The sequence below is a fragment of the Leopardus geoffroyi genome, chromosome A2 (genome assembly GCF_018350155.1).
Source record: "Leopardus geoffroyi isolate Oge1 chromosome A2, O.geoffroyi_Oge1_pat1.0, whole genome shotgun sequence".
In the NCBI taxonomy this organism is placed as follows: Eukaryota; Metazoa; Chordata; class Mammalia; order Carnivora; family Felidae; genus Leopardus; species Leopardus geoffroyi.
This window is the reverse complement of record NC_059331.1, coordinates 92,939,902-92,965,638: the sequence shown is the minus strand read 5'-3', so window position 1 is coordinate 92,965,638 and position 25,737 is coordinate 92,939,902. Positions and strand designations below refer to the sequence as shown.

At 36.0% G+C, this 25,737-nt stretch overlaps 1 protein-coding gene and 1 pseudogene across 1 annotated transcript in view; both read right to left on the bottom strand.

The window, feature by feature from the left end:
• Positions 1 to 25,737, bottom strand: part of ZNF804B (zinc finger protein 804B) — a 506,757-nt gene that overhangs the window by 418,282 nt on the left and 62,738 nt on the right. The gene's annotated exons all lie outside the window — the stretch shown is intronic.
• On the bottom strand, positions 15,185 to 17,004 carry LOC123606415 (annotated as a pseudogene).

Sequence of the window (25,737 nt, the reverse complement as noted above, 5' to 3'; positions counted from 1 at the left end):
AACACTGAGGCTAGACCCTCCACCAACAAAAAGATGACAACTCACTGAAAACTCCAATGATGGGTAGCATTTTTTAGCAAGATGGTCTTTTTAAAGTAAGGTATATACCTTGTTTTTTTTATATACATAATGCTATTGCACACTTAAGAGACTAGAACAGAGTGTAAAGTAACTTTTGTATGCACTGAGAAAAGACAAATTCATTTGATTTACTTTATTGCGGTAGTCTGGAACCAAACCCGCAATATCTCCAAAGTATGCCTATACTCAGGTCAATGTGAATCATGGTAAATGAAGTGAGATATGAAACAACAAAGTTGGAAAGAATACAGATGCAAGAGCGAAATAAATCACTGAAGTGTTGGGAAATGTGTCCGATGAGGAAAGGCCAAACGACTAAGTGTATATACCTAAGAAAATTGAAAGGAAACTTAATAGCACGTTTCATGTATATAAAAGAAAATTTTATGGGTGGCAGTGAGCAGCTATTTTGTTTGTAAATTGAGGGCAGAACTTGAATAGTCTCCTAGATGATCGTGCTGTCACATGCCTCATTTTCTTCATGCTATGATCTATCTAATACAGGGTTGGAAACACAGTATTACTCGAAGGCCATTTTCATTCATTTCTCTCCTATTCAGGAACTTACAAGGACTCTTTCTAACTGACTGCATCAAATCCAAACTTCCAAAAACTAGCATAGAAAACCCTCCATCAAGTAATGCTATGTTTTTCTACCTCAACGCTCAATACTTCCATACTAGCCCCTCTGTTTTAGCCAGACATTTCTATGGCATAATTCAACCTCTCATCTCGAGATTTTTTCCCATTTTTTATCTATCTACCTGCCCTTCCCAATCCTTTCTGGTAATCATGCCTATAATCTCTAACATTAGACACAATATTGTTTTATAAAAAGTTTTTCACATAGTAAACACCATCTAAACCTAAATCTACTTTGCCATCATTCCAGCTTCTGTGATTTCTTTAGTTTCTTCATATTTCATAAATGCGAACAGACTTCTTCACTGTGGCTGGTTGTGAAGGTCACTGCTTTGTGCAAGTAACTCCGGAGGAGACTACATGCATTGTGACCTGTGTGGACACACTCCCTAGATTTGGGCCCGTGTACATCTAAGCAGCTGTACGTTTGAGCCTGCACCTTGCCTTTAATCCTTCATCACTGCTAATACTCATGCTATTAATTTGTTCCTGAGACTGGTATGCAGAGCCACCCTAATCCCCCAATATGTGGACATTGTCTGCCTCCTCTTCTTTTCCTTCTCCCTCTCTAACCACCTCAGCTTCGATGCTTCAGCCAAGGTCTTCCCAAGCTTGGCATTATTGACATTGTGGGATTGGGCAATTTTTTTTGCTGCGAGCGGTATTCTGCCTGTGCCGCAGGATGCTTGGCAGCATCCCTTACCTCTCACTCCCCCGCTAGATGCTGTAGCATTCCTTCGTAGGAGCCAAAATTTTATCCAGCCATTGCCAAATGTCCCTGTGGGGGCAAAATCACTCCTGATTGTGAGCCATACCGAGTTAGTAATACTTCCCCAAGCACTAGCCACTGATTCATGTGTCTGTGCCTCTGTCAGCGTGAATCCTTCTCTCTTTTACATTCTTCCTGTATGTAAAACTTGAGTTTTATCCACACTTAGAAGACAAACCAATAAAAAAAAAAGCAGCAACCAAAAAAATACCACAATAATAGTAGTTTAGGTGTCACCATAGGTACCTAGGCAGAACTTACTTCTCTTCTCTTTGTTGTCATACATTTAGAGGACAAGCAGTTTCCTACTGCTGCACTCATCACATTTCCTCATAATTTATTTAGTGAAAATCCATCTCATCTAATATAACACAAACTCTATAAAATAATGTAAGCCCAAAGTATCCCCAGAGCCCCATGCCTGGCACTTATGTAATAGTTATTGAACATAACATCGAACATTACTATTCAATTTGCACTATTTCTCCAAATCAAACCACCTATACACACATTATTCCAAGCTTATTGAACACCCTTACTATTTATAATTTTAATAACACTGGTGTTTTAGAAATTAAGCTTTAAAAATGAATATCTATAAACAGACAAATGGTTTAAAAATTAAGTTTCTAATGTTAAATTGTTTTTCTTAATAATTTTACTGAAGAAAGAAAACTTTTTATCTCTTAACACAGAATTGCAAACTCAGTTTCTGTTCAAATATTAAGTGAATAGAATTTTGCTGAAGAATTTTCTGTGCTTTGCTTTTTCACTTCCCTTATTATGTATGTGAATACTATTTTATTATATTTTCTAAAATATAGGTCATTTTGCTAAATTTAATCAACTCTACTTTAGGCTAAAAGCATCTTCATGTATTCCAGATCCACTGTCAAACTGAAAATATTACTTTTGTTACAATCTTTGCCAAAAATCAAAGGATTGTTTTCTGTTTCTTTACTGTCATTTTCTATTTTCTTCTAAGTTTCTGGGGCAATATTTGTTAGCTGTCCTTAAATAATTGTGTGTGTGTGTGTGTGTGTGCTCAGTATTTCCACATACAGACTGCTGCTTATTCTTTTTCATCGTCCTACTGAAAAGAATATGAGGCTAAGGAAGAAATGAATCCCCATCCTTCAAGTTCCTCCTCATGCCTTGGGAAAGAAGTGTTGTGTGAGTAGCTGAGCTCCAATCAGGTCATCCTGCTCTCAGTTACTATCTAACAGTGCCACGTTCCAAAGCATCCAAAGTGAAGGTGAAGATAAATGTCTACTTACAGATTCTGACCTGCACATCCCCAAAGACACTGAGGGAATACCTGATAACATTTGTCTTTTTGTTTTTTGGGTTTTTTTTAATGTTTTATTTATTTTTGAGACAGAGAGAGACAGAGCACGAGCAGGGGAGGGGCAGAGAGAGAGGGAGACACAGAATCCGAAGCAGGCTCCAGGCTCCAAGCCATCAGCACAGAGCCCGACGCGGGGCTTGAACCCACAAACTGTGAGATCATGACCTGAGCCGAAGTTGGACGCTTAACCTACTGAGCCACCCAGGCGCCCCAACATTTGTCTTTTTGAAGCCTCTTGTCCCTCACCCTAGTTTCCTCTCCTTTGTAGAGGCTCTGTAAAAACTTTCAGAAAGCTGGAGACTTTCTGGTCTCTCCTTGGGATCTTTCTTTCATAAATATTATTTTGGCCGACAGTTATTTCTGTTCAGTTCATTAAGCATGTCCAGTACTTACTAGGGACTCTGGGAAGTTTTATGAATACAAAATGCCTTGGACTCTGCTCCAGTATATCACACTCCAAAGGCTGCTCATATGAGAATTTAAAACAATAAGGGATTTCTTGGGCCTCAAGAGTTATGGGCATTATTAAGTTCCTGTCATAAATTGTTAAATTAAAAAGTTCAACTTAATACAAAATGTTCTGCCTGTGTCAGTGTTGTCTTTGACTACCAGGTCCTTTCCGCACTGGAAGTTGGTGATATTCCAAAGCCAGAGCTTAAATCAGATCTCAGACCCCTGTTATCGATTACTTCTCTCTCTTTCCCCTCTTTTCTCCTCTTTGCCTCCTTTCCAGTGTTGCAGAAGCTTACAATTTTTTTAACTCATGCATTATGCGTATATTTATTGCTTACAGGACTCTAAGAACTGACTAACAGAGATGAAAAAGACGTGGTACCTGACCCTGAGGGCCCCTCAGTTTAGAAAGAAAACAGTTACACCAACAAGTCAATTGCAAACTGGTAGGTTCTGTAATAAGAAGACAGAAGAAGGCTCAGGGAAGGCTTTAGAAATGAGACAACTTGCATCCTACTTGGGAAGAATAACTAAGACTTTCCATGGCAGAGAAAGGAAGAAGAGTAGTCCCAGAGAGAAAAGCAAAAGCATGAGCAAAAGCCAGCAACTTGAAATTGCCAGTCTCTTTTGAAAAAATGATGAAAACGTGTTATGGACCATGCCTGGAGCTAACACTAGCAAACTTTACGTGGCTGCCTACTGCCCCTCATTTTGAGAAAGCTGCGATTGGGACTGCCAGCTTCTTCCTCAGGGGTGATGCCAACCGAGTGATTCTCTGGCTTCTACACCATGTACCAAGATCCACACGAATAAGTTACACTTTTTTGTGAGCACCTACTGCTATTTGTGATGTATGAATTTGTGTGCTTTTACTCTGTCTGTAACATTCAACATTTTAAACAAAATTTTACGTCCAAGTCTGACATAAAATAGATCTGATCTGGTTGAGAGAAGCACTTGTAGGTGCTTTTCCATAAAATCCACCACTTGTGTTATCTAAGCATCCGCATCTTCCCCCTATAAGTTTTCCAGAAGCAAACCCTGCTCTGCTTTTTTCTGGAATTAGAAAAAAGGAAGAAACTAAGTTCTTTCAAAAATAAACCTGCAGGAAAGGATTTGTATGCTGCTTGTGCTTTGCAGAGGGAACTTGCAGTCTGCAAACCACAAACATGATGAGCAGTTTTATATTTTTTAGAAGTCTAAATTAGAACATGGCCAAAAACAATCGAGGATTAACTCCCATGTCTCCTATTATAAATCTCAGAATTATGCGTTGTCAAGCTAGGGAAAATATAAATAGAATGAATACAGGGTGACTGGCAGAGATTAGCATGAAACTCAAAGTGAAAAATGTATAGCCTCCAGTTGCGTTCTCCACAGCAAGATCCAGATGGGGAACAGAAAAGCACACTCTACCATGGCAAATCCAAGCTGTCACCACCTAAATCCACAGATCACTCAGCAAACTGAATAATGGGACGATTACACTTTGTGTGCCTCCAGACAGCATCACTTACAAGTGATTCTTCCCAAGGGTTTCTTCCCAAGATCCTTTAACCTGATTTTAACCAAACTGCTAAATCTAACTTCCTGTTTATCAGTAAATAACAAAGGGAGTAGAGGAACAAGTCACATGATACTATTAGGCAGAGGAAATCAAACATGCAGTTAGTGGGACCAGCATTCAACAAGTCAATGTTCACAAAAAGATGGGTGGGGGTAGGATGGTGTACTGGGACTAAAGAGATCAAAGAAACATACAAACTACAAACTAAAAACCATGCCTTACCTTAATGGGATCTTTGGTTGAAACAAATGAACTTTAAAAGATTTTTTTGTTTAATTTGTAAAATTTTTAAATGCGATTGATATTAAGGAAATTTGCTCACATGTTGGGTGCAATAATGATACCACCTGGTACTGTAATGGCAGAAGAAAAAGTCTCATTTTAGAGTCAATACAAAAATAGTTAGGTTTGAGATACCATATCTGCAACTTACTTTAAAATTATTTGACAGGAAAAAAATGAAGGAAGTAAATGTGGAAAAGATCAGCATTTGCTGAATCTAGGTAATGAGTGTATGCGTCATTTTATAACCTATATTTTTCCACATATTTGAAAGTTTTCATAATAACTAAGTTTTTTTAATTGTTGTGATTATAAATGTGATACTAACTTGTGATGTTAACTTGTAATGTTCAACAGTTTCTTTGTTTTTTTTTTTAAGCTAAATGAACAAAGGGCATCAAGAGGATGCTTCTTATATAAAAGTGTTTCTGAAATAGCTAAAAAAATTTTTATAATTGCTGTTGTGATTTAGATATATGATGTAATAATGAGTTTGACATTGACCTCATTTGTTCATTCATTGCTCATTTATTCTCCTCACTCAAATGAGTTCTAGTGGTGTCACAGAAAAGACATTCTCCAGCGATCACTGGTTTTTTTATTTTGATTTCTCATAGACCTGTTGGCTTAAGTTATCAAAACAACCTGAGGTTCAATTTGTCATCTGTAAAATAAGAATATTAATAAATTTCTCACAATTACATGAGGAATAAATAAGACAATAAGTAGTAAGTGCTAGAATTCAATGACAACTAAGAGACTGGTGGAGTCATTACAAATAGTGGTGTCACTGACATCAAAATATAATTATAAAAGTTTTCTCAGTATTTTCCAAAACATTCTGTCTGCTTCAGAGCAACCCCCCATTGAAGAATCATAGCAAACTCTATAGCATATGCTAAATTAGTTATTTTGTAAAGAGCAGAATTAAAATTCTAATCCTTCTTATGATTTAAAATTATAGCATTTATGAGTATAGGCACATTTCAATGGAAGATATTTTTTTCTGTATTCCAGAATCCTTTAGATTATTTTTGTTACTGAGCACGTAAAATAAAAATTATAAAGTGCTCAGGAGTTTTTAGGAGTAATTCACAAAACTTCAATTACATTTTAAAAGGGTACCAGATGAGTTCCCCTAAAAAGCTTGGGCCAGAGATTACATAATTGATACAAAGCAGTGCAATTAATTTCTTATGTATATTCCTTTAAACAACAGGGCCCAAAGAATCCCTGTACTTTCTAAGTAAAATGCCATGCTGATTTTAAAAAAGTCTTAGTTTCCAGAAACATTTGATTTCATAAAGAGACTACCTAATTAAACAGGTTATGTTCAGGGAGATGAGGTGGCAACCTTCCTTAACTGATTTCTAACAATTCTGTAACTACCGTGCTACCATGTGTGTGGCTGTAATTAAAGGCCCAGTGTTTCGATTTCTACCCTTCTTTTCTGACCTGTTCAGAAATATCTGCCGTGGGCTGACGCCCACAGTGCAAGGTTTTATTAATAAAGGATCTGAAATATAACTGTCATAGAATTTACGCTCCCCCAACAGAGTCGGCAGTGTTCCACTTCATGGGAGAGCTGGGTTCTGCAATCTCACTTCCCAACAAATGACAAGAGCTGCAGCACAATGAGTGTGAGCTAATCAAATGGAACCAACCTAACTTGGCTGGCTCAATTCCTTTGTACGATTGATGAGGACACAACAAAATAATTAGTCTTAACTATTCGCAGGTCATTAAGACAACGTTAGGGAAATTCAGACAGAGAAAAATTTCCCAACATGGTAAAAACATAAAAATTGAGATGGGCTTGGGATATGCTACCAAAATATCTATATTTTATCACTTAATGAAAAAGTGAATAATTTACATTTTATAGTCTAATCAGAATGCAGAGCATGGCTGAAACTATGACATATTCATATCAGTGAAATATCTGGAATAATAAAGGAATCGAATTTCAGCTAGACATGTATAGTAGGTAATCAATAAATACTATATTACTTGAGTGTTTGATTATCTTTTCCTAAGAAATAGGATACACCCAAATTAACAATAAAACTCTACTAACTATAATGTATGCTGAGAAAATTCAGAAGGCAATTCAGGATTTAACCATGCTTCCAATGTTTAGTAAAAATACTCAGAGTTGGCCAAACTGTGACCTTTGAGGGAATGGTCCCCAATGCTGCCCTAACTTCTGACACCAACTGCAAATTCAGGGAAGTTCCCCAAACCATTTTCAGGTTCTAGAAAGACCTACAGAACTTCCTGAAAGCTATTATAGTTGCACTTACTGTTTATTATAGGGAACGAATACAAAGTAAAATAAGCCCATAAAAAGAGATGCATGAGTAACAGTCGAGGAGGAGTCCAACCACGAAGCTTCCATTGTCCATTCCTGGCACCGGTGTATAAAATTTGCACAGAGTATTGCCAAAACAAGAAAACTCATCCAAATTTCTGTGTCCAGAGTGTTTACTGAGGCTTCATTATGTAGGCATGATTGATTGAACGCTGACATGGTTGAACTCAGTCTTTATGATAACTTATATCACTTGACTAAAAACTCCCATGCTAGGTCACACTATTGGTCTTTCCGGTGGGGTCGGCTCATAAAAGCTACAGGAGGGTGACTGACTCCATCCTAAGATCCAGTGTAGTCGGTTCTATACCTTAAAGACACTCCTGTCACGTATGAAATAGATTACCTTCCAGAAGGTATGGTAAAGACTAGATCTTCTGGGGGCAAGGTCAAATTCTCTACTACACAATGAATGTTAAAGATCACTTTAATGATCTAAATGTGCAGTTAAATATGGAATAGGTAAGTGTATTGTGATATCTCTACTTTTATCCTCTGTGATTATTTTTAACTAACACAGCATAATCATCCACTATTAGATATTCTATTCCCTAGCAGTCAATGACTATTTTGTTTATGTACTTTGATGCACAATCTTTCCACACTTGGGACTTCTGAATCTTAAGCTCAAGGTATTTTATTTTAGTCAACACTTTTTTTTTCTTTCTTTCTTTCTTTTTTTTTTTTTTTTATAAATCCTCTTCTCTGAGGTGTTTTCTAAAAACTCACTAAGAAAGAGTTACATCATACCACATACCACTCTGCCCCACCTCCCCAAACACAAATGGTAATCATTCAAATTCTTGGCTCTCCCTCTGTCCAATCCAGTGGCTTCTCAGTTAATTTTTTCAGTTCAGTCTCATTTCAATTTAAAACTATGCCTAGGAAGATAATTTAATCTGATAGAAAATGAGTTGACGTCCATCAAATAGAACTGAGTTCGTTCTGTATTTTAGTATTGTAACTGAATCTGACCAGTTTCAACACATGATTACTAACACTCCCATTTTTAAGGAGAATGTCTAAAAAAGGATTAGCATTTTCAAAACTAGTAAGATTATCTGGTGATGCCTCTGAAAATAAATGAAATACAAAGCATTATGATTTTATAAATATGGCATAAACAAAACTATATTATCGCTCTACCACGTAAAATTCCATTTAGAATATATTTATCCAGATGGGGAATACTCAGCAGAGGACCCAGCAAGAGGAAGAAATAAGCTGCCAATCAAGCAAATGATCATAGGAAGAAAACACTTTGGATGAACAACTGATTGCAGGGTTGGGGCCAGAGCATAGCTTTGCCACGTATGGGATTGAAAATAACCTGGTGTCTGTGGAAGGCTGTGCGGATGCTGCTTCTGTGACAGAACTCAGTACTTCCCCGTAGGAATAGGTTTCTCTAAAGTCTATCTCCGAGGTGGATATCAGTTTATATTATACTTCTCTATAGGATCATCTAAAATGCTTTGGTATTCACCATGGAGGGGCCAACACATGAAGGAATGAACACTTACAGTAATCTTGAGGACATATGGCTTCTTTGGGAACTCTCTTTTAATGGAAAATAGCTATGACCCAAGTAGTCAAACTAAAAATAGTCCCAGTTTAAGGGGTATAATGACATATGTTTAACACTTAGTATATGCTGTGTGCTATGTATATATAGTTTAATTGAACCCCCCTGACCACCCTATAAACAGGAGATTATTACATCTATTTTCACTATCAGATGAAGAAATGAGGTATGCAAGGTTTCAAGAACCTGATCCAGGTTAACCTACTAGATTGGTAGCTGAAGGATTCAATACCACTTTACAGTACTCCAAAGATGGTGTTCCTTCCCACACTCTTGCCTCAACTGTTGCAGAAGCATAACAAGAAGGCCTAACTGCTCTGGCCTCAGTACTGTGAACAGCCTTATTGATGGAACTAATTATGTCAATATTTTTCCTTCAGGCTAGGAAAGGTAAAGATGCTACTAGCTTTCAGGAAATGAGATGTTCAGCCTCTCCTTCAGGGATGAGATGGTTCAAACCTCTGATCTGAAACTTACTAGCTCTGTGACCACGAATATATCACTCAACATTCAGAACAATTCTTCCTCCTAAGTGAACTAGGCATAATGTAACCAACTTTATAGGTTTACTATACAGATTCAATGAGAAAACGTAAATAAAGCTCTTAACACACTACCTGACATTAAGGTGTGGGACAGCACAGCAGCCTCTGAGGTGCCAAATATAAAGGAGGATCCTTTACTAAAACTGATCACAGAGTTGATCAGTCGCTAGGAACTCAAGTTTTTCTATTAAAGTCCTTAAACAATAGGCAAACAAAATGGACACAGTTATGCCCAAAAACAGAGTGGAGATAAACCACGCTTGGGTTAATCTATCCGTTCAACATTTTTTTAAGGCTAGCAGGAACATTGAGTGATAAAATTGCAAAATCTTTGAAAGCATCCAAGGATCAGACATTGACGATGGAATGCACAGTTAACAGAATATTTGAACTGAAATGTTGCAAGGTCAAGTTACATTTAACTGAAATACTGAACCCCAGTTATGTAAGGTGTGGTTCTAAGACGTTTAGCTCTACTTAAGTTATAGGAGTGACTGCCTTACACTACTTGCTTAAAATCATAAAAACAGCTCAAGCGTATTGAAGGCTTACCATGCTGCCAACAGGGTTCTAAGACTTTTATATGTGTTAAGTCAAGGAGTTCTCACAAGTTTCTTAAAAGGTAGTTTTTATTATTATTTCAGTTTCATGGATTAGGAAATAGGCACATAGAATTTAAATGACTTGCCTGAAGACCTCCAATGTCAGAAACAAGGAAACTTGAGCCCCTGTTATCACCGCTATATCATACTGACTCTCCAAGTTAGGAGTGGTTGAAAAATATAAAACAAAAGATATTTAAGTATGTTAACCTGCTCAATAGTATTGGTAACAAATACCTATTTCAGGGGTGCCTGGGTGGCTCAGACAGTTAAGCATAGGACTCCGGCTCAGGTCATGATCTCAGGGTTTGTGGGTTTGAGCCACACATCAGACTCTGTGCTGACAGCTCAGAGGCTGGAGACTGCTTCAGATTCTGTGTCTCCCTTTCTCTCTTCCCCTCCCCCACTTGCGTTCTCACTCACTCACTCTCTCGGTCTCTCTTAAAAATAAACAGTAAAAAATTTTTTTAAAACCTATTTCAAATTTAAAAATATGTATACACATTTTATTGATAGAAAATTACTTTTAATGCCCTTCCAAATAAACACAAAATTAATATTAAAACACACTCTGACAAGGAAGTCCCGTATGTCTCTTTCTGGACTTGGCACACTTAAATTCTGAAAAGTGCTAATACAAGCAATAAATATTCAAAATCTACAGTTGCTTTTGTTTTGAATCCTATTTTTCACAGAGCGCTTTTTACCCTCCCTTAACTTCATTGTGAAAAATTTGAAATGACAGTACTATAAGTATGGGTATATCTATACACGCTCATCTAGATTCATCAATGCTTTCATGTGGCCATATATATTTGTATTTTTCTACACACACACACACACACACACACAGTTTGGGTTGGTGTTTTATTTTGTTTGTGTATGATTTGCTCTACCATCTGAGACTAAGCTGTAGACATAATGATATTTTACTTCAAAATGCTTCCTCATGAATCCCTTAAGAATAAAATCACTTGGTGCTTTACTGGAAATGGTGTTAATTTGATTCTCTGTCTCCCAGTTTTATAAGTGAGTCTAAATCAAGAGATACCTAAGTATTATAAATCTTAACTAATTCAAGGAAGTTAGAATATGAACAGAATGGCCCTTGCATGCAATTGCTAGAGAAAGTATCTGTGAGTCTTTAGTAAGTCCTCCTGTCATGGTCAAGTACTATCATTATCCTCAAATGAAAAAAGATGTACAAATCACAGGGTTGGTATATGCTCAACTCAAGTACAGCTCAAAGCTCTTATGTGATTTGCCATCATTTTTAGAATTATGTCTGGGATCCAGATGGTGCTTGTCCTCAACACTTCAGCCTTTGTAAATGGAGAGGAACACTCACTGCTCCCTCAACTTGGATATTCAGCATATTAGTCTTAAAATTCCACTAACAAATAACGTATCCCAACCGTTAAACTATCAACATTCGTCAATACATACTCGCTAAAGAAAAATAAAAACTGGGGCGCCTGGGTGGCGCAGTCGGTTAAGCGTCCGACTTCAGCCAGGTCACGATCTCGCAGTCCGGGAGTTTGAGCCCCGCGTCAGGCTCTGGGCTGATGGCTCAGAGCCTGGAGCCTGTTTCCGATTCTGTGTCTCCCTGTCTCTCTGCCCCTCCCCCGTTCATGCTCTGTCTCTCTCTGTCCCAAAAATAAATAAACGTTGAAAAAAAAAATTAAAAAAAAAAAAAAAAGAAAAAGAAAAACTTGTGAATCTGACAAATTAAATGACCTCCAATATTTAAAAATTGGTTACAAACTTAAACACCATTAGTGGAGATTTTATTTTAAATAACTCTAATAATTTTTTTTGAATATTGAAACCACTGTGAACTTTAGACAAAATATAGCACATAAATATACAACGGCATTTCAGAGTGAAAACTATACAGCCATGTTACCCATGTCGAAATTCTGACTTTTTCCATTGAATAGCTGTGTCTTTGGGGGAGATTGTACCTCATTTTCTTTAACTATAAAGAGGAGTTTATAATAATATTTATATCATTACTGTATTGTGAGAATTAAGTGATTGAGAATATATTAACAGAGCTTTGATAGCACCAGGCATATGGTACTTGAAAATGTTGGCTATCAAGTGGTGGCTCAGTTGGTTGAGCATCTGACTTCAGCTCACGTCATGAGCATGTGGTTCATGAGTTCAAGCTCCACGTGGGGCTCTGTGCTGATAGCTCAGAGCCTGGAGCTTGCTTTGGATTCTGTGTCTCCCTCTCTCTCTGCCTCTCCCCTTCTCATGCTCTGTCTCTTTCTCTCAAAAATAAATAAAGGTTAAAAAAAACTTTTTAAAGAAAATCTTGGCTATGTCTATAACACCACAATGATTAGAAAAGTCATTCTCTACCTCTCTGGTCTCTAACCCCTTGGCTGAGAGTCTCACAGAGCTATTGTTTTACATTTGTTATATTTGTCAGTGTTTACCGTGTATGATTTTTTTCTTACCATGTACAAAATTAAAGTTGAAAAAAATAAAATGTGAACTAATGTAAAAATAACAGTAGTAATTGTATCATATGTTAAAGTGAATAATATATTTTAGAAGGAAATGGCTATATTTTCTCTCCATGAAATAACAAGAATAGTACTATTTTACATTTTTGCACATCTCTTTAGAGTCTGGCTTCATAAAAGACAGGGAGATTCTCCTGTTTGCTTCTGGATTCAAAGTGTTGTAATACACTCTTTTGTATGAAGCTTGTGAAAATCCAGACTCACACAGAAATAGAAAGCTGGAAATAAGAGAAGTATTTTAAAGAAAGAAGTATTTAAAGAAAGTATTTAAAGAAAGCTGGAAATAAGAGAAGTGTTTTAATAGACTTTCCAGAAAACGTTGGATATTCTTCTTGATACTAGACCAAAACTCAGTAAGTGGCAGTCTATTCAAGCTTCATTGCAATATGCAACCTGAAACCAAATCAATGAACCGCTAAATTCTGTTACCTCTTACTCTGTTACATTAAATGCTCTATATTCATTTTGGTCTTTTACTCTGACATGATTTTACGTTATTAACCAACTTGAAAAATATTGCTTCACGAGTTGTGCATTTCTTTCAAACATGAACATATTTTTACTAAATAAAAATATATTTGTGTATACCACCACCATCTTTGTAAGAAAAGTTTGCAAAGATTGGGAAGCTCTCAAGCTCAAAGTGGCTGTCACAAGTTTTCCAAAGTCCTAATTTTCCCTAGAAAGCTTGAATCGTGTCATTGGCAACAAATATCAGTTGATTTCCTTTGAAGTGACAAGATCACTTCTTTCATTTTTAAGTAAATATTTGCCAATACCCAAGTATTGAAAAAACGGTAGTTTGTCAATCTTTCAAGTAAAAATTGTGCTTCGTGAAAAGAACAGGATTGTTCAACTCTCAATTCAAATGGACAAATGTTTTTTTCTTAAGAAAATCATAATATTTCAGCATGCAGTAAACATGCTTTTTGTGTACTTCTCATTTCATCCCACAAAATACCAAGCAGACACGTGCTCTCCTGCTTCTGGACAAGATAGACTGACAGGGGCAGGATTTACCTTCCCCCATGTAACAACAGCAGCAACAATAACAAAAAACATAACAGACAAGACGTATGAATTAAGAGTTTTCAAAAACACTGGACATCAGCCAATAAAGAACACTGATCGCTGACAGATGGAAAACAAATGAATCCAGTGCTTCCAGTGCCTTACTTCATTCCCTAGAGAGTGGCCAGGTCATGACACACGGACAGGGAATGAGGCCAAGCCAATGGGCTCCCTGAGTTGGAGTCTGAGATTCCAAGGAACTAAACGTTGATAGGAAAGAAGAAGAATGAACTTCGCAAAGAAACAGCCCTGGATATATTCAGAGGGTATCCCTCAAATGTTCAGTAGGGTGCTGATCAGCAATATATTTTTATTTTGTATTTGTTATTTTGTATTCATCCACTCATATCGTTATTATGTTACTATTATTATTCCTAGTATTATACCTTCTTGAGGGTTAGTATTTTAACTAGATATTTATTTCAGAAACTTCCTGGAATAATAATAATATTACTTTTTAAAAATAGAAAGAACCCTAACTCAGATTTAAATGTCCTTGCTGGTTCTTGTTTAAACACCAAGTAAACATTTGTATAACCCAGATGATTTTGATTTGCTGCATCATGGGACAAGTCCAGTCTTTTCACATCAGTTCCAGAAAAGATGTGTTATTTACTTTTCAAATAGTCAGTACTACCTAAGTCATCATCCTTGTGCAGTTACCTATATAAGTCTTTTATTATGATTAAAAATTTCTATTTATCTATAACTTAAAATCATTAGACTGTTCAGCCATTTTATCTTCTGGAAAATGGAGGTTCAAATCTAACCCAGTAATTCTCCCCTTTGGAACATTTGGCTGAATTATCCTGAAATATGATATTAATTAGTTAGTTTGTGTGACTACCCGAGTTGATCATCTATGGACAATCTTTCTACCTCGTTATGATATGCTGGAATTATTTGGTAATTAGGCATCTGCTAATGTCTTGCCTTGTAGGGTTTTTGGCAGAATTCTTACCTTGACAGAGAATATCCGGCCTACTCAAAATGAGTCCTCTTCACTCTTTCTTATAGATTATGATTACACACAGATACATACATACATAACCTGCATACCCAGGAAAAAAAGTAAGCTCAAAGTATTTATACCTGCTTCCTTTTTCAGACATATGTTTCCATATTGCTTTTCAGTGTTAATCTTCTATATATAAACACTGAAACAAAGATATATGTATATGTAGAAAACATGTGCAAATGCATTCTGTTCTACTTATTAAAATCAATATAAACCAATCATCTACTTTCAAGGTTTTCTTTTTTTCACATTACAATCACTCGACTGCACATTTCATTTTCACTTTTACTCTGAGATTCATTTTGAACTCATGGCCATTTCTAAACTTGAATTATTTCAATTACTTATGATTTCGGGCTTGTATTTTCATCTCTTAGCTGGTGAGAGCCTCCTTCAGCTGGATTAGTTATCCATTTGGTAATAGCCCTGATGTAAAGCTCTTTGATAATAATAGAGAGCTTATGCCCATTCCGAATTATCTCTGTCCAAAATGGAATCAAATCTTCTATAAATTCTGACTCCCTTTTTTGTAACTGGGGTTAAAACTCAAACTCTTGGCACAAGGGGCACCTCTGAGTATTGGCTGTGTGAAGGGATAGCTGCTTCTGTCATCACCTTCAATTTTAAAGTAATATAAAAATCAATTGATTACACCAAATGAGTACTACAGTTCTGTTCCAGAGTGAGAGTATACCAAGAGTCAGGGGTATCTTCTACATGTGCTTTCTTGCTTGCTTGCTTGCTTGCTTGCTTGCTTTCAACTGTTTCTTTTCTGTCAACCTTATTTGCATTTTCTGTTTAAAAGCATATGGAAGAATAGCATAAAACCATTCAATGTTTTTTTTTTTTTTTTACCCATTCAGTGACCTAAGCAATGGGTGCTAAAGGCCACTCGTTAGTGACAGGCTGGGTGTGCCTGCCTTCATAGTGAGTTGCTGTATAAGCACAGGGGACACCTTCCCCCTTCAAATAAGTCTGTGACCTCAGGTTGAATAGAAGCAAATTAGAGAGCAGAGTCTACTGACCCTGAAATTCTTTCTTGGTCCCAGCCTTTTCACCAGTGGCCTGATCTACTTTTTCAATCTCTTTAGGATCTCTGTAGAAGTAGAGATCACTTGTGACCTCTCACTGGTATTTACTTGGTGCCACATAAGCGCACAACTTCCTGAGCCAGCATCCAGCACGTCGGACCCACTGAGTGAGCTCCCTTGTTGTAGCACTAGAAGGCAGTGTCCACACAGTGCAAAAGAGTCTGTGTACACAGAGCTAGCTGTGGCAAGCAGGTTAACATAAGATGCCTCTGTGAGAGGGTGGTGGTCACCCCTGGGATCAGTAACCAACGGAAGTTGAGGTTCCTGAAAGGTTGCCTGGACCTGGTTGGTGAAGGTTCCAGGAAGGAAGTGGCCAGCAACAAGAATGGCTCCAACGGCAACAGCAAACTTTGAGCACAGCTTGTTGGCCAGTACTCCTGGCAGGTAGCACACTGATATCAGCCAGGTTTTTAGTGGTAACAACGGCACAAGCTACCTGCAGAAGCTCCTCCCACAATCTCTGCAGATTTATCATGTATATGTCATCATTTTTCCCTATGTACATGTACCGTTCCATTTGGAAGTCAAGATTGTGTGCCAGCTACTGAATCGCCACACCAAAGAATTTGAAGATATCCTCCTTCACTTGCAGGACATCAAGGGTCTGGATATTGTGAAAGTCTCCCTTTAAGTTTTGAAAGCAACTCAGAGCAATGCCATGTAGACCCCTCTTTAGGGAGCACCTTGTACAAAATGCTGCTACTGAACTCTGCAGAGAGCTGGTGACTTCCACAGATATCAAAATGTTATCATAAAGTGTTCTGATATATTGAAAGTACTTCATCATCCCTTTTATTAAGAATTTATTAACTGCATTTATTTCCCAAAAAGTATATTTCTAATAACCAAAGTATAAGGAGCTGGGAGACTGAACGAGTAAAAATAAATGGTTTGGTAAACAGAGTATCTAACATCAATACCACATCAAATTTCAACTTAAACTAATGTTTTGTTAAATCCATTTAAGGTATAATTTATATATAATAAAATGTGTACATTTTAAATGTACAGTTCAATAAGTTTTGATAAATATAAAAGCACATAATACTGCAACTACAATCACAAAAATCTATCAACTATTATAAGGTAAATGTCACTAAGGGGATTGTAATTTTCTTTAAGAACTTTTTATTATGTTAAACCCATTGTCACATATCTTCTCAATTCTACGTTCTTAAGATTATTAGAATTACTTGTCTCTTAATCAATTAGAAAGGATTAGTTCATTTTCCTTATATAGAATTATTGGTATTCTGAAACATCAACTAAAGTGTATGTTGGGTTTATTGTCTGAATATAGTTTTCGCCATTAGCTAAATGATTTGGGCTATAATAGCTGTAATAGCCACAATTCAAAAATAATTCATAATATAGTCTATCTTCATTCCTCTGTCATTTGTATGTAATTATAATCACATTTATTTAAAATAATAGTCATTTATAAAGAGATTTTTGTACACAATTTTTCTTAGAAGTTTTTTTTTCTTTTTTCACATAGAACTACCACTTAGTCTCAAGGTACCTTTGGTTTATGGAGTTCAAATTATTTCTGATGATAGTCTCTCATCTGAACCTATACTTCAGAGTGGCTAGAGTTTACTGGTATGTATTCAAAACTAAATAAATACTAAAAACTAGCCCCATTCGAAAGAAGAGCTCTTTGTCTATAATTTTTTAAAAATTGTTCATTCACCTGAAAAACTTCTGATCTCATTTTCTTCAAAGTGTTTCTGAGAAAAAAAAAAATGAGTGATTTTGGATTCAGTGTGGAAATGTATAATAGTCTATAAAACAACTAGGAAGTTGGATCTAGCCATGTTTAATTTGTCACTAAAACCCTGAGAAAGTCACCTCAAATCTATGGTACTCAATTTCCACCCTAGTGGTGTTTCACAAATACAGAATCAACCCTTCTTAAACTTTTTTTCCTTTTTGGTTGTGTTTTACAAACAGCATAGACAATTTGAGGACCTTGGCCTTCTCATACTAGGTCAATAGAATCAAGGTTCTTGGTTAACTTAATAGTGAAACAGCCAATCAAATAGGATGACAAGGGATTTTTTTTCTCATTATATTATTAGCAGAAATAATGCAATTGAAACTGATATGAGGGATAGAAGCAGAAAAACGTTCACCTTATCCCAGAAGGCTGACCTATAGCCTGCATAGTTCCAAAAAGGAACAAAAATGTGCTGGTTGCTACATTCTTCTTTTTTTTAAGTTTATTTATTTGAGAGGCAGAGAGAGCATGAGCAAGAGAGAGAAGGAGGGAGAGAATCCCAAGCAGGCTCCATGCTGTCAATGTAGAGCCCAAGAACAGTGAGATCATGACCTGAGCTGAAACCAAGTCAGATACTCAACCAACTGAGCCACCCAGGTGCCTCTGTTTGCTTAAAGGGTCTCATCACTGTCTATATATTTCACCAACAGTTAATATTAAAGTGAATGATAATCACCACAGAAATTTTGTGAAAGTAGTTTTACAAGTAGAAATGCGAAGAAAACATTTATGATCTAATACTCCCTTCATGTCCCCTCCCCTTGAGCACTAAGCATATAACCACCAGCTTCCTACAGCAAAAGTGCAGCTCTTTCTGCCCATGGGTAGAATAAATAAACTTACTAATACAAACTAATAAACTTACCATACAAAATCTCAAGAATTCTTCCTTGGCCATTGTGCTTGATGACCCAGCAACAACACTATAATGCCCTCCTGGAACCAGTCTTTTTCAAACCCTCAGCCTTTAAATTGCATATCCTTTATTAGATTTAAAACTTCTTGAGGGCTGAGTTCCTACCTTCACCATCTTAATATTGTCATACACTAGCAACAGGCCAGGCATAGGTGATCACTTAACTTTTTAAATAAATGAACTGAAGAACCTCAATTAATCTCACTACCACCTTAAAAGAAAAGCTGTTTCTGGGGTGCCTGGGTGGCTCAGTCGATTAGGCATCTGACTCTTGATTTCAGCTCAGGTCATGATCTCATGTTTCATCAGACTGAGCCCCATGTGGGGCTCCACCCTGACAGGGCAGATCCTGCTTAGGACTCTCTCTCTCTCTCTCTCTCTCCCAAAATAAACTTCAAACAAACAAACAAACAAACAAAAAAACCACAAGCTGTTTCTAATTAATTTTATTGATTGGAAAAAAGGATCAGAAAGGTTAGGTAATTTCCTCAGAATCCCATGGATTGTAAATGACAGAGTGTAGAGAGCAAAATGGAATCTCTCGTGTCAAGCAGGGGGCTGTGTCCAGCAACGACACAAACAGATAAAGGTAGTGCACTAGGAGAGATAGCTGGAACCAGCATCAGCTGAGACCTCAGAATTGATAACAGGCAGAACGAGAGGAGGTCTGCAGGGGCCCAATACTGATAAAATCCCTTTAAAAAGGTGAGGAGTTTTGCAGCAATCTATCAGATTCTTAAGACATGACCTCCCTATATCTGACCATTTAAAAAAGACAACTGCCACCAAAGGCCCTGTCCAATTGATTTCTGAAGAGAACTGAGATCCTTCACAGCTTGAACATAGTAAGAAGTAAGTGCTGAGAGCTGACCTGAACTGGACAGAGGCCTTGTCTCAACTGAGCACTCAAAGACTGACTTTGCCTTTGGTTAACTTCCTGCACCCTTCTGTCATCTCGGTTGTTGTGTGGTTTGTCTTACATCCTGATCTGTGTGCTGTGTAAGAAGCCAAGTTTAATCACATCATAAAATGTCATTGAGTTGGGAATCCTGAACCTGCTTTAAAATTGTGATTAACTTTGCTTTATGATTGAATTACGCTCACACAGTGGAAAGACACAACTTGTATGTGTGCCTTCACAGCCTGCTCATGACACAGAGTTAAGACTGCATCCTCAAATCTTCTAAAGTTAGAAAAGGTGGATAATTATGGAGGCAAGCTGATTTATTTAATATCACCAATAAAATATATTGGTAAAAAAGAGGAAGATAGGAAAGAAAAAGAAATCAGGAGGGAAACATTGAAAGAGGATAGGAATTGTAAATTTGAAAATTTGTTTCGCAAGTATAAATTCATATCAGGTTAAAAAATAATGGGATGTTAGCACTAAATCATTTGAATTGGCCCAGGATCACTCTACTAATAATACTGATACATTTTCCAGCTGGCAGTCAAGCCTAATTCCTCAGAGTTTATGGTTGTGCACTTAAAAATTTGTTAAAAGGGTAGATCTCATGTTAAATGTTCTCATTGCAATATAAAATTTTTAAATAAAGAAATGGTTTGACCAGTTATAAAGCAGGTCTGCTTCTTCATTCTGGCTATCAGATCTCTTCCTATGGAAAATCTGTTAAGAGAAGATTGATTTCTTTATCAGTATTGTTTTGCTTTGCTTTTCCCCAGAGTCAAAGTGCAGGTGCAGGGGACGTGGGCTGTGTTCAGCCTCAGAGAAATTTCAAACAGCAATGACTAAGTCAGTAACTCTCTTGACTGATTTAGAAAACGTCAGATGATCAACATGAATGTTAGCAGTAATCCTTCCCTTGATTTTTTTTTTTTTTTTTTTTTTTTGGAGTGGGACCAAGATTATTTGTGGCCTAACTATAGACCTGGGCCATAAAGAACTAACAAACAAAAATCAGCTCCTGCTTTTTTCTTGGTTCTAGAAAGATAATATTTAGTGGAGGTCCAAAGTTCTTTGATTTTTCATAAGAACTTAAGAACAAGCTATGCTCATCTTCCAAATAGATCTTCAAATAAATTTGAAATTATATCGAAATCAGTTTGGGTAGGCAATTGTGCTGGTTGTCTGAACCTTTAAAAAAATATTGTGTGTGCCATAAAGTAAAAAAAAAATGATAGTTAATATGAGATCCTAAAATTAGTAAATTCTAGTAATATGCTGATTTAAATAACTTTAAGCAAAAGCAAAGGCATGTGATAAATTTTTGTACTTATGGGATGGGAGAATAGTGGACAATTTTCACTAATGTGCTTTCTGAGCAGAAATAGTACTCATTAAAGCTGAAATGCATTGGAATTGCCTTCTATAGATGCATATGTCAGAACTAGTTAATTAATTGGGGACACAGAGAGTCCTACCTAATATTCATGTTAAGTCAGTAAGTTCCACATATATTACATGGTAAAAAGGAAGAAAAAAAGATTTAGAAAAAACATTTATTTAGGTGTGTATATAATATATGTACCTTTTAAGATTAAAGCACAAAATATTGGGGTGTCTGGCTGGCTCAATAGATAGAGTATGCAACTCAGTCTCAGGATCATGACTTCAAGCCGCATGTTAGGTATGGAGCCTAACCTAACACTTTTTTTAAAAATTCAATCTTAAAAAAAAAAAAGCACAAAAGAGTGATAAAGATGTTCATACATGTTTCAAAATCTGTACGACATATAGAGCAAAAACAAAAGTAAAAAATAGGCAACCAGTGAAAGGAAAATTGGCAATATATACGTAAAAAAATTGTTAATGTATTTTACAATTAAAGAGTCCTTAGGAATCAATAATAAACAATCATTTCAAGTTGAAACAAATAGCATGAATGAGCAAAAGGCATAAATGAGCAGTCTATCATAAGAAAAATACAACTTTCCAATAAACGTTGGGAAGAAAAATTTAGAATCTGTTATTCAAAGAGTTAGAGGCACCTTTCAAATAATATACTATTTTTCTAAATCTCTAATACCAGTTTTCGGTAAAGGCTCAAATTAGAGACACTTTTCAAATTTATTTTAGCAAAATGTGACAAAAGCTTTAAAAATGCGCTTATACTTTATACAAATAATTTGATTTCTTAAAATTTATCTTTCAGACATGAATAGAAATCCAATAGGATGTTAATTAACTATCACTTATAATGTGAAAATTTGCATAACCTAAATACTTAATGATCACTCATTACTTAAATAAATATTAAAGCATTACTACCATAGAGTACAATGTAGACATTTCAAAATATATTGTATGAGACTAACTAAAGATGTAAAGAGAAACGTCCAGAATAGGCAAATCCTTAGTGAAAGAAAATAGGTTGGTGGTCGGCTAAGGCTAGGGGATTTGGGTAGGAAATTGAGAGCACCTGCTAAGGGCTATGGTTATTTGGTGGGGGGGCGGTGATAAAAATATTCTAAAATTAATTGTAGTGATGGTTGCACAATTCCACGAACATACAAAAATAACCAATGAATTGTGTGCTTTAGATGGCTGACACGTATGGTACGTGAAATACATTTCAATAAAGCTGTTATTTTTTAAAACATCATTTAAAAAGTCAAAGACAACTGAAAACCTGGAGAGAAATATTTGCATTATATATCACAAATAGTTAATATTCTTTTTAAAAAAATTTAATGTTTTTATTTTTATTTTTGAGACAGAGAGAGACTGAGCATGAGCAAGGGAGGGGCAGAGAGAAAGGGAGACACAGAATCCAAAGCAGGCTCCAGGCTCTGAGCTGTCAGCACAGAGCCTGATGCAGGGCTCAAACTCACGGACTGTGAGATCATGACTTGGGCTGAAGTTGGACGCTTAACCGATTGAGTCACCCAGGAGCCCCAAGAGTTAATATTCTTAACATGTAAATAACTCCTGAAGGGTTTAAAACCTGAAACCCATATTTAAAAAAAAAAAAAAGGCAAAAACCATCAACAGATGTTTCACATAAAAAGATGCCAGAATCAGGGTGCCTGGGTGGCTCAGTTGGGTGAGCATCAGATTCTGGATTTCATGTCAGGTCATTATCCCAGGGCTGTGGAACTGAGCCCTGCTTGGAATCCATGCTGAACATGGAGACTGCTTAAGATTCTGTCTCTCTCCTTCTGCCCCTCTACCCTGCTCACAGACTCTCTCTCTCTCTCTCTCTCTCAAAAAAAAGAAAAAAAAACACACACACAAAGTAAAAATGATGCTTAATCTTAGGAAAAGATACTTAACTTCATTCACCATAAAATACAAATAAAAGCTACAGTAAAAGTAAAATTACACACACACACACACACACACACACACACACACACAGAATGTATACAAAAACTGGCAAAATCCAAACGAGGTCTGTCATTCAGTCAATACTATTGTACCAGTGTCAATTTCCTGTTTTTGATCATTATATTCTGATATGTAAAATGTTATCACTGGGGGAAAATGAGTACAAGATACACAGAAAATGTACTATTTTTACAACTCTTATGGTATCTAAAATTATTTCAAAATAAAATATTTTAAAGATGTAAGGAAATGTTAACAACATATCAAGTTTAAAGGGAAGTTATACAAAGACATGCATATAAGGGTCTCAACATGTTGAAAACAAATTGCAAACTAAATAAAAGGATAGGATGAAAAATTATATTATCTTTAAGTGATTGAATTTTAGGTGGTTTTTATTTGTGTGTGTGTGTGTGTGTGTGTGTGTGTGTGTGTGTATCCATGGATGATGGGGATTTCTGTACTTTCTAAAATTTCTAACCACTATTTTTTTAGTAGGCTCCACATACAGCATCAGGCCAAAAACGGTGACCCCAAGATCAAGAGTCACATGATTCACCAACTAACCCAGGCAAGCACCCCCAACTTGACTATTTTTATAATGGGGGAAGTTTCTATTAAAATAAGAGAAAAAAAATCCATAAGTGCTATGATTATAAGTTCAACTGCATAAGAACATTAAGTGAACTGGACAAGGTCTTTGCATTTGTTTGTTTTTTTTTTTACTTATCTTTCTACAAATCTATAATAAATCAGCTGAAACATATTATTTTTTAGACAAATCAGAGCTTGCAATTGCTGCTAGAATTTCCAGAAGGAAATTGTATTACATATAAAATAACATACAACTGACTTCGATGTTCTATGTCCAGCACACTACTTCAGAGACAACCTGTTCCCATCATTCAATTTGACATGCCTTTTTAAAACATAACTTTTCATCCTGATGATAGATCACTTTGTGCTCTGGTTAATTTGATCAGCATAAACACTTTACTTACATAATCTGAGTTTCCCAATGCCCTTTGGCAACACAAGCCTCAGTCTAATTCCTTTTTAGTAAGCAAATATGATTTGGTTTGTAAGAAATTCTTCAGAAATACCTGTAGTATTTTTTTTTCTCCCTCCTTCCAGCTGCATTGGAGCACACTCATTTAAACAAAGCACTGTGCCAAAATATCAGTGGGCACATGAGAGACTAAAAAACCATAACTCAGTGATGAAATAGCATCTTAACTACTGTTCTTCAACAACTGAAATATATGGTTTACAGATGTATTTAAATATGTGGAAAAAAAACTTAAAGACGTAAGATCAATTAAGAGTCAATGATGTAATTGATTATACTGTTAAAATCACTATTGCCATAACATACTCAGAGTAAAATATTTTAGCACAACTTATGATTAAAATAAATAGCAAACGTTTTTTTAATTTCTATCTCAAAGAAGATTTTATACAAAATAATAAGTGTCTTAACTCTTTAACATTTTAACAAATGACTGTTTCTAGAATACACAAGATCTTTGGGGAGTTCATGAATAAGTCACACAAGTCATTATAATAACACATTACCAACTTCTCTTTATTTTTATTAAATTAAAACCAATTGTGGCATCTTAGCCAGTTTTATTACATGAAACTTCCTTAGGTTTCCTCAGAAAAGAAAATTATTTAAATTGTCAATTGCAAAGTTTAATCTCAAATTCTGGTTAAAAAAATTTTTTTAACTTTCCCTTTAATAGAACCATACTGGTTCGCTAGTTACTCCTTCAACTGTCTTCCTTTGAGCTTTATGATTCATTACTGCCAGAAGGGATGTCTCACCAAGGAAGCATTCCTGAAATGATTGATACTTAATTAGAAAAGAGGCTTAGATCCATGTGGCTTTGGCAGAATAGATTCAGTACTTTGGTCGACATAACCCTCACAATGACCTCACAGATCATTAAACAAAAAAGGACATCTAATCTCCACAATAGATATTTGATAAAAGATCACAGATAAGCCCCAACAAAACAATTACCTCTTCTTTCTCTTCTCTCTATCCTCCTAACAGTTTAGCAGCTGAATCAAGACAGACTTATTCTGTAGGGCAGTAATGGGAACAGAGGGCCCCCTACAACTACAGAATATTTTATCTGTCAGATAATCTAATTCACTATTTTTCCTAAATCTTACCTTTGATAACATCTTGGAGAATTCACTGACCAATAATGAACCAAAGAACAAAACAAAACAACAAAAACAAAACAAAACAAACAAAAACTACAGCTCTATGGTTTCAGGAAATTGTTAGAAAGAACACCTTTAAAACTCTCATGCTGAATTGGCTTTTTTTTTTTAAACAGGCCAGAGCTGTTAACCATTTTTCTATGATTTTGTTACCAAAAAATCCTATTTTTCAAATGAACTTACTACTCATTAAAATAATAACTAATATTTAATGAGTGGCTACATGGCTAGGCACACTTTTAAATAACTGAAGAAATGGTATTTAAACTAAAAATGGATAAATGAATAAGAGTTGGTACACACTTTAGCATGTGTTTGGGGTTGGGGTGGGGAGAAGTGTCCCAGGCAGAGGAAACAACATTGGGGAATATCCTGTATCTTCATAAATAGATCAGGGAACCTACCATTGAACTGAGAAAAACAAACAAACAAAAATAAAACAAAAAAACAACTCTGAATCATGGAAATCAAAAGGAGCTGGGGTGATGTTTGAGGTTGCCCGAGATGGCACTCAAGGGAATTTTCTAGACTGACAGAAATTAACCTATATCCTGATTTAGAT